General features: G+C 40.8%; 1 long non-coding RNA gene across 1 annotated transcript in view; it reads right to left on the reverse strand.

Annotated features, from left to right (window-relative positions):
- LOC109633710 (uncharacterized) overlaps positions 1–14,840 on the reverse strand; it is a 35,888-nt gene that overhangs the window by 15,350 nt on the left and 5,698 nt on the right. Inside the window, exon 2 of the long non-coding RNA XR_002203010.2 lies at positions 6,559–6,665. This is a non-coding gene — a long non-coding RNA (uncharacterized lncRNA). The remainder of the gene's footprint in view (positions 1–6,558; positions 6,666–14,840) is intronic.

Here is a 14,840-nt window from a genome sequence, read left to right on the forward strand (position 1 = left end):
ACACATGCAAAGACATGCACAGTTGGCCACATGCAATAAAGACATAGGGGAGAGAAAAGCACTGTGCATATTTGGCACTAAAATAAATCTGTGCATTTGAACAGAAATATTGTGTTGACTCTAAATCGCAGTCCAATTGTTTTAAAAGCTACAAATAAAACAGCAATAGAGAGACAGATAGTCAGAGTATATTTGAAATAAAGCTTGAGATGTGATTAAAGGGCATGTGAATATCAGATGGACACAATTCCTCAGTGATAATGGTGCAAACCAGATAGCTAAAGAATTAAATAAAATATGGTGCAGCCTTGGAAGGCAGAAAGACACAAAGACTGCTATTGCCAAGCAACAAGGTTAAAAGAGGACTGATCCACATGTTTAACATAATACGAGACTAGATATGAGTTGGCAATGAGCTTTAGACGTAGTAGTTAGTGACCAGGAAATGCAGCAGAAGTGTTGAGAGACTAAGAGCAAATTTACCTCCACACTCAAATGAGAAATACCTGGAAGTCTTGTATGATTTTATGCTTTTGTTACAACACTGAATTACTAAGCATCTATTATAATATATACTATGTTTTTTTTTCTTTGCTTCTTTTTTGTGCATTAGTATTCAATTTAGATGAAGCTTCAAAAGAACTGAACATGCGAATGCTCAAATAAGGACGGACACATAATTGGATCATATTCTTACACAAACACATACGCGGGCACACACGCGATCAACACACCTCTTCCGAGAGAGCCAATTTATAGCCACTGTAGTGAACCCCCCGCACCACCTCTCGTCTCTCTCTTTGCCTTACCATGCCCCTTCCCATTCCCCATTCACCCACACACACACACACACACACACAACGCCACTCACAGCACCCTTCTACAATCCACCACCCTGCCACACATACCGAAGGGGAGGACACATCCCTCATAGCACCCAGGAAATTAACTTGACATTTGATGCAGACAGAAAAAAAAAATATTTCGGTGGGGGGAGGGATAAAAAAAAACAAGAAAAAAAAAACTAAGTGTACCAAAGCCGAGATAGCATAAACCCATCGCTTGTTCACCCTCCTACACCCCACCCCCCTTAAGCCCAGGGATGCATTCGAGGGGGATTTCAGCGATCTGCAATGCAGACGCCACTGGGTGCCCACAGAAAAAATGAGCTTCATCTTTTGCCTGTCCTTCTCTGTGTACACTGTCTGTCCCTCTTTGTTTCCATCTTTTACGATGACGGCACTCCATTTTCCTACACACGTCCCCTCCCTTGTTTGTCTCTTTCTGTTTGGGAGGAAGTTGGAAAAAGAAATGTGATAGTATTGGAGGATCACTTGATGGTGCATTTGTATGAAATTAAGACACACCCTCTGGAAGCCAATGGTATTGAATACAACATTTTATTTTCTGAGGACGGAGGTGTTTTAAATTGCTACTGCCATCCCATTTCTTTCAGGTTAGCATTTATTTTCTAAAATCCACGATCCCTGTTACACACTGCTTTCCCTTTGTTGAGTTACTATATTCAAACAGCTATGTAAATCTGGGTTAATCGCTCCAACATTAACAATCACCTGAGAAAAGCAGCAATAAACACATATCCACTGGTTATGATTCTGTTCAAGGCAACAACAACAGTCGTTCCCGTTACTCAGATTGCGTCGCACCTACAATTTCATGCGAGCGGGCTGGAAAATGTAGGTGCGGTGATCTTGCATATGCTTGATGAGATTAACGATCGCATCAAAGGCCTTGTGGTAACCTCGGCAAGGAGCCCAAACACCACGAGAGAGCAGGCCACAATTAATACATCGTTATGCATCGCTACAGTGTACACCCATGAACACACACACAACGCACAGCAAGACCCCCAACCAGCTAGTGTCTGTCTCAATATCCCCTGCATTAGACATGCAGGAATGTTAACATCATTATGCACAATTGTGAATGTCTGTCTGAGCCCTCCCCCTTTTCTCCCCAACCATATTGTGTCTGCGGTTTAGTCCACATGTGTGTGTGTGTGTGTGTGTGTGTGTGTGTGTGTGTGTGTGTGTGTGTGTGTGTGTGTGTGTGTGTGTGTGTGTGTGTGTGTGTGTGTGTCTGAAAGAGGGCGGCACTATTTAAATATGATCTATTTTTGTATGCAAGTTGAGACAAATTACTGATTGTCATATGTCTATGAGACTCTGCATGTTAAACCGTGCATGTTAAGCCGTGTCTACATTAATATCAACATTTTTCCACAGAGGGAAGTGATGCTGCAGGAATTAATTTCATGGAAAAAATACTTGCTTGGCAAAAATGATTCAACTCATGTGTAAGGACATTAATGCATCAGTCTAGAATTTATCTACAAATTAGGACTGAACCAAATAATTAATTTGTGATGAAACGCACATTGGCATATTTTACTCCACACACACACACACACACACACATTTTAAATGCTGTGCAATACTGTTTAGTGCTATGAATTATGAAAATAATGATATATAATTTAACATGAAAGCAAAGAGGCTTTTAACTGTTAAGTACTCCAGTGAATCTTTTTCTACAGTCCACACTGATGCATTTGTGATAATGCAATAACAATATTAGTGTTTTATCCACAGTGAGGATCAAGTCAAATATCAAGAAAAATAATAAGAGCGTGTTTTGCTGTATTCAGGCTCCAGGAGAATTGAGGCCGACCTGCACCATCATTACCTAATCCTTCTGTAACTGAACATAATTATGAAAATGTCACATGTTTGATAAAGCTGAAGAGTAGGAGAGGCGTGACTTTCATTAGCGGTGAGTTGCTAATGTCTGCTCTGCATTTCTCTGTGGCGGTACGCTCCAAATATTGTATCATGCAAATACACACATATGCTGCAATGCTGTTAGCAGCCACTGTATCGCAGCTGTATTAACACTATGCATCTTTTGCACCACAATAAAATAAACAGATAAAATACAAAGCACAATTTCCATCTCAAAAAGGAACAATACAAAGCTAAATGTTATTCAGGCATTGTAGGTTCATACACATCTATCCAGCAGAGAACACTCTAGGAATTCTTGAGATCAGATTTACAATCAGATTCAAAACCAATATATTTTTAGTTATCTGCCACAACTTGACGTGAGATTGTCCAGCAAGTATCGTACACACAATCCTCCGCTTATACAAACTCTCCTCCTGCCACCTCGCTGTTCCTTGCTGCCAGCGATTTGCATTCATTTGCATGATTTTTTACGATGTGCATATCCTTTGTTCTGACTGTATGATGATGCAGAAGAAACCCTCCCTATGCAGCGCTATTACACGGCCCCCTGAAAGCTACTTGAATATTAAATGAAAAAAAAAAACACTGTATGCCCATCTCTTTTAATTATAAACTGATACGACAACGATTCCACAAATAGCAGACTCATCCCCTGGTGTGCCCATGATAATGTGGTACATCAGAATCTGGGGTGAGATGAGTCCAGTTGATGTTCCAGTTCTGTTTAATTTTTGAAAAACCATGGAAAGGACACATTGTACTATCGCTAAGAGGCAAGAGCATCTGCAATGTATAGCACGGGAAGGAATTGCGTCCAAAAGTGAAATATGGATTGACTTGACAAATAGGAGACAGGAAAAATTAAAGAAGAAAACTAAATCAACAAAAAGAATGAAAAAAATACCTTTCACGTATTTTACAACACTCTCATAAATAATGTACTATTCTCTCCCTCACTTTCCTCCATGGTTTGAGTCCATTATTTATAATTGTTTGCTATTGTATTACCAGATTCTAAAAAAATTAAGCCTTTGCATTTACTGAACAATCCTCATTGTGAGAAATTGTCATTTTGATGTTTCTGAATGGACCCACTGCGAAGCCTTCCTGTTCGCTGGCATCTTTTGTTCTCTGTTGTTGTTTCATCCACGCACACAAACTCTCACACACACACACACACACACACACTGATGCGTTAGCGCTCCTTAATCATGCAGACACAAGCAGATGACTTCATTAATGGCTGAGGGCTACTACTGATGATACACAGACTGGCCTACAAGACCGGAGGGTTTATATTCACAAATGCGGGCGCCGCATTCTAAGTGCTTACTCCTGCTGGCGCCTTAATAGTAAGCAGCTGCACTGCAAATATGCATGTCTGATAGATGATTATGAGTATAGCATAGGAAATGAGGTGATGCCATGTAAACAAACCACACTGTATAGCATACACTGTGGGTATCTTGGGTGCTTATGTCTTAAATATTCAGCAAATGGCACGAGGCTAAATTTACAGTGTAAATGTTTTTGTGTTGTTGGATCTGCAGAAATATTCATCATGGCCGTAGAGATTTAAATACGGAGAGGGAGAGAGAAAGAGAGAGAGAGAGACTGAGACAGACTGAGAGAGATGGGGTGGGAACATTTACTGATATTCTCAAAGTACATCTGTATCTAAAGATGGAAAGCTGTCCTTGTTTCCTGTTTCAGCTTCAAACCCATGATCCCGACGTCGCCCGTAAAAAAGTCTACCTTTCTAACTAAATAATGCAAAGTCAGAAATATAGGGGCCACACTTAAAGGGCTGGGCTTTCAGCTTTGAGCGAGGTCTATTCAAGGTGATCGTTTGTAGGTAGAAGTCCTCCATAGATTTTGTGTTTCACCAAAAACTGAAAACCACCAACTCGACTTTTTCCAGAAAAAAGGTCGTCCTTTAATGTTTTCAGTGTACATCCTCTAATTATTATGCAGTGAAATGATCCCTAAGTCTCACGTAAAACCTTTTTTTTTCAAAGAGTCAGTGGGTTTCATTTTGGCTTGACCCAATTAACACTCATGTCACCTTTCACGAAAAAAGCAGTGATTCGCGGATGTTGATGTCATACTGGACAATACATTTACAATAAATACAGAAAATCACCAATGTTTAAGATATAAGATATTCTATGTGAAGCAGAGCTACGGAGGTGAAATGGTTAATTCTATACGAAAACATAATTCATCACCACTAGACACCATCTCTCTGTGGTATAGTACGGACTTCAGTGCTGGCTTTTCCCACCCAGTGACTCGCCCTGCCCTTCTAATTGGCCCTTCTGAGCAGTCCACCAAATGTGTGTGAGTATTGGGAGTAATTAGGACGAGTAACACTAACACACTGGGGCCCATGGGCGCTGACATACCACTCCTCCTCTGCCCCTTATTTTTATTTTTTTCTACTAAGGAATAAACTTTTAACTCTGAGAGCTCTCAACACAGAAGATGTGGAGTCACTGGGGTGTTTTTATTTGGTTTAAGTTTGTCATAGCAGAAGTGCACCGTGTGTGTGGTTTTGTTACCAACCATCAAGAGCAAATGCCAGGCATATAAGTACATGTGCTACTGTATATTTTCTGCTGACAGTGAAAGCTGTCAATCACTGCAGTTCGCTGTGCTCAGTGTGTATACTTCATAACTGAGCACTCTACGCTGCCTCTCCAGGTCACCTACACGTAAGAGAAATGGTGTCAAAGTTGAAATAAATAAAGCATGAATGGAAATTGACCGCTGCCGCTGCCAGCTAATATAATATCCTTTTCCTTGTCATAAGAGGAAGCTCAGCTCATTAAGGTTTGTCTTCAATAATGTAAAATGTCATGTGTAATAATGGCTGGAGGACTAATTGATAGAGCAAGATGTCCTGCACGCAACGCAAACAACGGCAGGGCGGAGGGCAATAACTGTTGCTGCATGAATTTCAATGGCTAGAGGAAATTTTTTAAATCACATCCTGGTTGCAGCTAATGTTGGTGTGTATCTGTGTGTGTGTTGTGTTGTGTTGTGATGCATTGTGTTGTGATGATGAACAGTGAACAATAACCTCTGTTTCCCCTGCGCTTCTTCTCTTTGGTATGGACCACAGGGCAAAGAATGGGTCATGGGATTTGATATTGCCCACGATCACCTCGCCTGAGCTCCCTTCAAACCACTGTTATTCTGTTTACTGTGTCCTCTGGACCAATGCTTACATCTATGCCTTTATCCGACACACACATGGGCTAACTTAGCTGCAGGCAAACAGACACACACACATCAGAGGAGATGGGCACAGAGGGGAAAAAAAAACAAACTCAAACCCCTGCCAACAAAGAAATGTTGCCAATATTTGACAAATCTTTCAACACTTGGCATAAAATTGTCAATAAGAAGAACTAGAAATGTTGATATGAATATCAAAGAATTAAGAGGATCACGTTTAATATGTTAAATAAATAAATCAGAGCTCAATAATTGTGATTCGGGAAGAAATTAAATAAAACATCACTGATTTGCAGAATGAGTTTCATTGACTTTTTTGTCCATGAAATTAAAAAGAAAAATAATAATAATTGTTGTTATTGCTATTCAAAATATCATGGTAAAAAGAGAAATATGGGATAAAATAATTTAGGTGTGATCAGCTTAAATTTTAGTTGTTTTTATGGATAGCAGAAAAAAGACATGTTCTGATTCTGCCATGATATTGCACATGCTTACACATGTGGCCATACACACCCACACACATTTTGGTTTATTAACCCAAGCTCACCTTATGTGGGCCCAGCGAAGAGCAAAATCCCAGAGATCTCATGTTGACCTCTACCTCTCGCTGCAGCCTGCAGTTCTCCACAGCTCCCTGTCTCCATCACTGCAGCACTAGGAGACAAACACAGGCAGGGAGTCAGTACATTTACCAAGTGCTAACCTTTACATATTGAATAACTCTTCTCGAGCAAATCACAATTAACGTGTCTCCACCACAGTGAAAAGAGGAAAAGCAAACGCTCAGTTATCACAGTTATATGGCAGAAGCAGGAAACAGCATTCGCCATAATTTTACTCGCAGGAATTCAAATTGGCAATAACTTTGTGCAAATGTCTTCTCAACCTTTACACTTTGCCACAAATAGCGAGAAAAACTTGGGACCTTTATGGCTCAAGAACAGCTGGTTTATAAATCATTTGAAGGTCACAGGAGGCGTGTTTTTACTTACTTCAAAACACCAAACAGAGACGTTGTTTAAATGTTAACTTCAAGACGTCTATAATTAAATCATCCAATTAGTCATCCAGACTAATTCTGGTGTGTTTCAGAAGGTATGTTGTTGAAACCAGTCACACTTGACCTCTGCCTCCTCTCACTGGAGAGTGAGCAGGTCAAAGGTCAAATGTCAAGGCCAAGGAAAAAGTCCATTTGAGGTCAAATGGTCAAACTAAAAGCTGGAGCTGTAAATGGTTAGTTTGAGACCTAAGTGTTGAGCTAAAATTTTAATTTTTAAATGTGAATGGGTGTGGTTTCACATATAAAGTGCACTTTTGACATCACAAGGATTTTTCCACATTTGTTTCCCTGTACATTTTGGTTTTGATCCAAAAAATGTGCAAAGTTAATTGCATTTTGTTAAGTTGACTATGCATTGGGAGGATATAAAGGAATGTGTACTGTATATAGTTCCTCTTTCCTCTGGATTTCTTTCCTGCTGTGTTCTGAAGTCATTGCTAGGTTCTTCTGATGTGTCAATATCAACAGATGCCACAATTTTAGAGCTTCATACCAAAGCACACACATGAACAAAACCACACACTGTGTCAGGGAGCTGCATGGCAATGATCAATAACACAACTACACGTGATACTGATGATTCAATTCTAAATTTTATTAATAATTTCTCAATACAAAGTACAAAAATGCATTTACATCAAGGATCATGAAAAAAAAACCTGTACATCAAACAGTTACATATTCAGTGAAAAACACTTAATAATATATCTGGATACAGATATGTTAACATAGGGCATATTCTCATACTCCCCATTGCAATGTTCTACACTGTTTTGAGTGTGTCTTGCGGTTGTGTGGCAAAGTGTGTGTGTGTGTGTGTGTGTGTGTGTGTGTGTGTGTGTGTGTGTGTGTGTGTGTGTGCGTGCGTGTGTGTGTGTGCTTTTAGCCCTACGGCAGGGTTTAAGGTAACTATACAGCGACTCCCCCTCCCCACCACCCTCACCCCGTTCCTTTTGCGGCTTGTGTGGCTTGTCTCATCCCATCTCCCTCCTGCTCCTCTATCTTCTTCCTGCGCTCCAACATCCCCCCTCCCCTTCTCCCAACCACCCCTCCGCTCCCAGCCTACATGCATGTGTGGAGTGGGGTGGGGGTAGTGGGGGTAGTGGGCTACGCTGGCGACGACAGTGCCAAGAATCAGACCCTGGCTTCTCTAAAGCAGCAGCTAGGCGATGCAGGGGGATGCTAAAATCTTGTGTGCTGTATACATATCACATTCATGTAAACACACACACGTTAAGTAATCTAAAGAGGAATATGAGCAGCAGCTGCAAGGATTGTTATTATATTTTAGAAATAAGAAATAGATTTAAGTGAGCAGCACTGATTTGAAAAATATCAAGAGAAAACTAAAAGAGGAAAAACGATATTTCAAGACAGGGCCTCTCTCACATTATGTGACTCCTCACCAACTGCACCTTCCTAAATGACAAAAAGAAGTAGTCATAGAACAAAAGCATTTCCTTTAAGAGAGGTGTGTCTACTCTCCACCCCGGTGGCTTACAGTCCCCCATGCTGCCTGTCTCATTTCCTACCGGTAACAATCCATTAGCCAACTCCAGGCTCAAACATGCAGCCGTTTAATTATCCTCACTTCTTTGGCAGCACGCCGGGGCGTACCACTCATCAGAGGAAACAGGGCGCCAGGGACGCAGAACAGCTGATAGTGTATACATACTTTGTGTATGTAGAAAGGGACAACAGGCTGAAAATGCTCACCTAGACATAATTTCCACTCATACACTTTAACACAATGGCTTCCAGGTGAATACGTACACTGCAATATACATGGATCTATAGAAACAAATTTACACATCAATGACGTATGTAAACTGAACCTTTAATTGTGACAATAAACACCTCAGATAAAATACGTCCTTAAACTGGGGAACTGCATATATATCGTTGTGTGTGTGCGTGTGTGTGTGTGCGTGTGTGTGCGTGTGTGTGCGTGTGTGTGTGTGTGTGTGTGTTGATGCACGGCAAATAGGGATGATGTGTGGTATAATTCATCTTGAATAATTTCCTGCGCATTCTTCTTCATGCTTTGCCTCAGGAGCACTTCAGGATGAAAGGAATGTTAATGCTGTGTCTGTATCTGCCCGAAGAATGTGTGATTTTTCACTCTGTGTGTGTGTGTGTGCGTGCGTCACCTCACTAAGCACATTTATGATAATTAACAGATAGGGGAGGTCAGCTAATGTATGTGTATGTGGCAGCGACAGTGAGTAAGAGAGGAGACAGAAAATGAGAAAGAGTCGAGCGCTGATTTACATAAATTGGAAATACTGCCATCGACTTCCTTTCTTTGCTCCATCATCGGTATTGTCATTTTTGATATAATAGTCTTAAGAAAATCATCTTTACTCTCGGAAAAAAACAGCAAGCTTTTTCAGTGACTGTTCACAAAAGGTAGAATGATGCACCTTTGTTCTTCACGTCGGTTAACGTACACTGATATATTTGTGATATAAATGAATAATGTGCAGACTTTTAGTTCTGATATTTGGAACTTTAAAGTAGCCAGCTGTTGTGAAAAATGAAGCCAATAAAATAGTTTAATTGAGACTGTAAATAAACACATGCAACTTGAATTATTTTAAAATAGAAATCCTGTGTCATATTACGATGTTTCATCTAACTGAAGCCAACATTCATAATGGGCCCTAAAATACATGAAAATACTGAAACTACTTAGAACATTAGCAAATACCAGTTTTTCGTTCTAATGACCACAGTGTTCTTAACTCTCCTAGCCAATAAATTGGGTTCAACGGAGAACTAAAATGACGGCCGATCTCGTAGGTGTCGGTAATCGAGGGAATTAATACATGCAAATGAAATGCTCAGCATGCATAGCCGCTGTTGACAGTAACTGAATAATTGACTTTCGGAGCTCCATGTTTCTGGTCCACATATGCCGCACACAAATTTGTATGCATTAATGTGTATGCGTGCGCGCGTCTATGCCAGCGGACATTTTAAGTCTACCCTCCTCACACTCTCACTACTGCCAAACGCCTTAAGATGGTGGCACCTTGAGGCAGAGAGAGACACTCGTAGAGAAAGCCAACCTCCTGCTCCCTCTCCCCCCTCTTCCACCTCGGGTGCTCACGACAACACAGGACAGAACCCCCCTTCCTCACCCTTCGCCCCCCAAATAAATATTTAATTCGCCCCTCTCTAATAAGGATATTAGGCAAGTACACCCCAGCCCTGGCTTATATGCATGAGTCCTTTCTCATCAAATTTACATAAAAGGTCCAGATGCTAATGCGAGCGTAGCAACTACTGCTCACTATTCTATATGCACTCGTACCAGCTCCCCGGCCTGAGAGCCCATATAATTTAATTGCCGAACAGCATATATTTTTCAAATGGTTCGCCGTATTCAAATTGCATCCAGGCCTCAATATGGTGCCTTACAAAGAGTGGAGAGATGGCCGTATTTTAATTGTGGTGGCGGAACGTCTACAGTATTTATGCTTATTTAATGTTTTCTGAGGACCCTCCACTTTTATGAACCCCTCCATAATACAGTGTTTATGAGTAGCATGAAAAATAAGGTAGACATACATACAGTGTATTATATATAGGAAATAACATCTAGAACCTTTTTAAATACGGAGTATAGCATAAAGCATTTTGAATGAGTGCCACGATGTTTGTAATTAATAGTGACTGAATAATGCAGACACGAAATATATTATTTACACCCTTTCATCTTTGAGGAAGATTCAAAGCATATTTCAGATGCAATTATACTAATTTATTTATAGTGCATATTATTTGCATAATCAAAAGCCAGCAGAGCACAGATATCTTAGGAGCCAGGCTGACAGCCAGCTTTAGACCTGTAGTGCAAGAATAGCATTTATGTACACAGCCTTATTGTGCACTGCTGCTGCCACAGCAGTGATACCTAACCATGAAGTATATTGTAGCAGCTTTCAGCATCATCATCGGTCACAATGTAAGTACAAAGTGTATAATAATGTTGTATTCTTCCAAATGTCCTGCCAATTCTGCAGTAAAATTATGTTTCAAAATAAATGGGTATCATTAAATGACAATGACAATTGTAAAATCAAGCAACAAACAAAATCTTAAATTCTATGGTTTTAGGAACATGATTTAAACTCTCTGAATTTCTTGCGCTACATGTTGTGATGATAATGAAATTCACACAGGATAAATAATACATTATCTTACTAATGTTTACAGACTAGTACAAATATATATATATATATATATATATATCTTTCATGTAAAAAATTCAGTTTAATTCAATGTGACTTTTCTTTTTCAGTTTTTATCTTTTTCGTCCATGTAATGAGCTTTTTTTTCAAACAGTGACCAGGGTCTGTGTTTAATACATTTTAGAGACTGAAATATTAGATATCTTGAAATGAAGGGAAATGTTATGGCAGGCTTTCAAACACACTGATGGAGATTTTCAATCAATAAGGCGGGTTTGGGCAAAAACCTCGTTGGCATTATCAATTTTTGAAAAAACTAATTTTTACTTCTCTATGGTTTTACATGTATACTTCACAGACACTAGAAAGATAACTACAAGCTCACAATTGTATTAATATTTACAGAACCTCTTAATATTTGTCTTGAGTCAGTGACAATTTATCCATTTTAAGTTTTCCTAACTTTCATTTAAACTCCATGTGTCCATGACAACGGATGAGAGGATTTTAATTCCACAAGAATAGCCCTATCATCCCAGATAACAACCGACCTGCTCCAGACAGGCAACACAACGCCCCCACTTTCAAACACAACCTCATTATGCTACATATGGTAGAGATCTTTGACGATATGTAAGTGACAAGGGTGCCTGGCAAACATGTCGGCCATGCATATCCATGCCGTTAGCCGAAGGGAAGGGTCGTACAGCGTGGCAGAGCACAGCATGCCCGCTGATCCCCACAAGACGCTCAAGTGGCCATGCAAGATGTCATTAAAAAGGGCCCAACCATGACATTCCTCAGTGGATTATTGGCAAGTTATGGCCGGTTGGTTTATTACGGAGAGGGGATTGATCAGACCCCTGTTAATTGGTTTGACACCATTAATGAGGCCAACGACACCTTTTGAGTGTAAGTGCGTGTCAGTATATGTGTATAAGACCTTGTTCTGCCTCAAAGATGAACACGCACAGTTTTTAGACTCACCTCTCATTAGGTAGCTGGATTGGTGTTATGACTTCACTTTGTAGAAAAAATACTGAAAATTAAACTAAATCAATAAATCAAAGCATGTGAGGTTACCTGAAGATACTGTGAAACTATTATATATATTAGCCAATGGTGAGAGGGTAGGGGGCATTCTAGTTTCTTGCATAGAGTACACACACACACACACACACACACACACACCAGGAACCTGTCCTGCATCGGCAGGGGCTGATGCTGCCATGCGCACGGTGATCTCACCTACCGTTGCCGTGGCGACACCAACCAGAGAGGAAAGCCTTGTTGTGTGTGCGCATGCGTGCGTGTGTGTGTGTGCGACTGTGATTGTGACAGAAGCTTGAGCTGGAGGAAGAGGAGGAGGAAGAGGAGGAGGAGGAGAAGGAGACGAAGAAGGAGGAGGGCCTGCAGGAATTCACATTGTGCCTGGCTTGTTTAAGGTTTATGCTTCGTTCACTTACTACCTCTTACCAGGGGAAATACTGAACTGGCCCTTTCAATTATCAAGGCAATAAATTCAGTGTGGCTGTGTCTTTATAATGGCAGCCCAGTGCTTTAATAGGAAGAGGGCTGGTATATGGGAAGGAAGGGGCTGTATGTCGGTTCATTTGCATATAGGCTGTATCCTAAGATAAAGATTAACAGGGATTCATGAATACACGCTCAAACACCGACAAGCATACAGACGCATGCAGGCTCGTATACAGCACACATTCATATAAGCTCCATACTGGCACATCCCCACTCCTGTTTCTCTTGAGGCAAAAATAAACTGCCCTACTACCAGCTGGTATTGTTGAATTCTATTAGTGATGAAGAGCTAACTCAGACTATAGGGGTCATCTGCTCATCAATGGGTGGCGGTGGCCTAGGCCTGCTCCACAGCCATGAATGCACTGAATTCATTACTCCTGGTGCACAGATGGTGTCTGGCTGCCTGTCTCAAGTTCAAGTTCATGTCCAGGAGACACACACACACACACACACACACACAGAAAGAGAGAGACATGGCCCAAGCCAGACTGACAGACGTTGTTGACTGAGACACAGCTATTGTTCCCTTTCATGATGTCGTAGCCTCACTAGCTATCCAAGACGCCTGGGTCATTTAGAGAGTCAAATGCACAGGGAAAACATACACACATGCAAACACAGACACACATGTATACATGCGTGGAGCCTCTCATCCCATCACAAGCTGCAGTAGCATGAAAATAATCCCTGCATTTCTGCTCAGAGAACGTGGGGGAAATAGTCTTGACTGGAGCTGCTTAATATCGAAAATGATGTTTCATGGTTGGTCAGAATATGACAGCGTTTTCAAAAAGAAGCAACGTATCTCATCACTTTACCATCACTAAACAATCTGGGCCACAACGAGAAAAAAAAAAAGAAAAAACAGCCATGCAATACATATATTAACAAATGACACCTGTATGAGGTAATAATCATATCCTTTGTCTGGTACAGAAATTACCCCGAGCTGACAATATTATAAAGCTGCCACTCACACTGGAGAGAGGCACAGAGGAGGCACATGAAAAGCACAGGCACGCTCACATAGAATATGCTGATTGCCCGCCCAATGAATATGAATACCCCCTCCATGGTCGCCATGGTTTTGTTACTCAACAAATCACGTGACATCAGTGTCTGTAGCGCACTGTATGTGTTAGCACAGAAGAAGGGCACAGCCAAGCGTGTAGTCCCCGTTTACTGAGGAGAGGGACAGGGGACTGTCGCCACCCATACACATAGGGTCACACGCCTGTGATTATATATAAATTCATACATGGCAATGGGAAATAAATGACTGCTTCCTAGTATTGCAGGAAAAACATGTTTTTACATGAAAATCACTTCTCATCGTCATTTATAGAGACACAGTGAAGAATAGAGCTGCACCTTCAGGTAAATGTGGAATTTATAGATATGGAGGCCACAGATGTAGAATACGGTTCATTATTCTAAGGACTCGTAGCAGCAGGGGTTGTCAGTGTTAATAACAAGCACTAATGTGAACCACATTTTACAGAGATTTACACGGCATCCAGAGAAAGGCAGTAAAGGCCGTGCAAACTGCTGCCGACCCACACTGCATTTCTCCTCCGTGCAGCCCGGCCGAGGCGGGAGACGCATGCATGTGTGATTTGCAGCTGTTTGAGACATGTAATACTGCTCTCGCCACTGAATCTCAGCAGTACATTACATACCCCACTGACTAGAGGCTGGACCTTTTTGTTAATTTGACAAGGCTATAGGGAATTATAAAGTCTTGATGTCAAAGCATGATGACATTAGCCTTTTAGCCTGAAATATACTGAAATTGAAAATGTTTGCCTTAAATTTGAGTAAACAAGAGTAAATTTAGTCTCTGTTTCTTGATTGATGAAGAGCTCATAAAATGAGCACAAAATAGGAAGCACACTGGATACGAAATGAGATATAAGTTTAGTTACAGACATTACGTTTTTTCATACTCTGGACTAACCTTAAGTGTGGCCCCCAGACTTGAACAACAGTGTTCCCTTTCATAAACCCAGATGACAATTTCAATCGACTTAACAG

Source organism: Paralichthys olivaceus, chromosome 4, assembly GCF_024713975.1.
Source record: "Paralichthys olivaceus isolate ysfri-2021 chromosome 4, ASM2471397v2, whole genome shotgun sequence".
Classification (NCBI taxonomy): Eukaryota; Metazoa; Chordata; class Actinopteri; order Pleuronectiformes; family Paralichthyidae; genus Paralichthys; species Paralichthys olivaceus.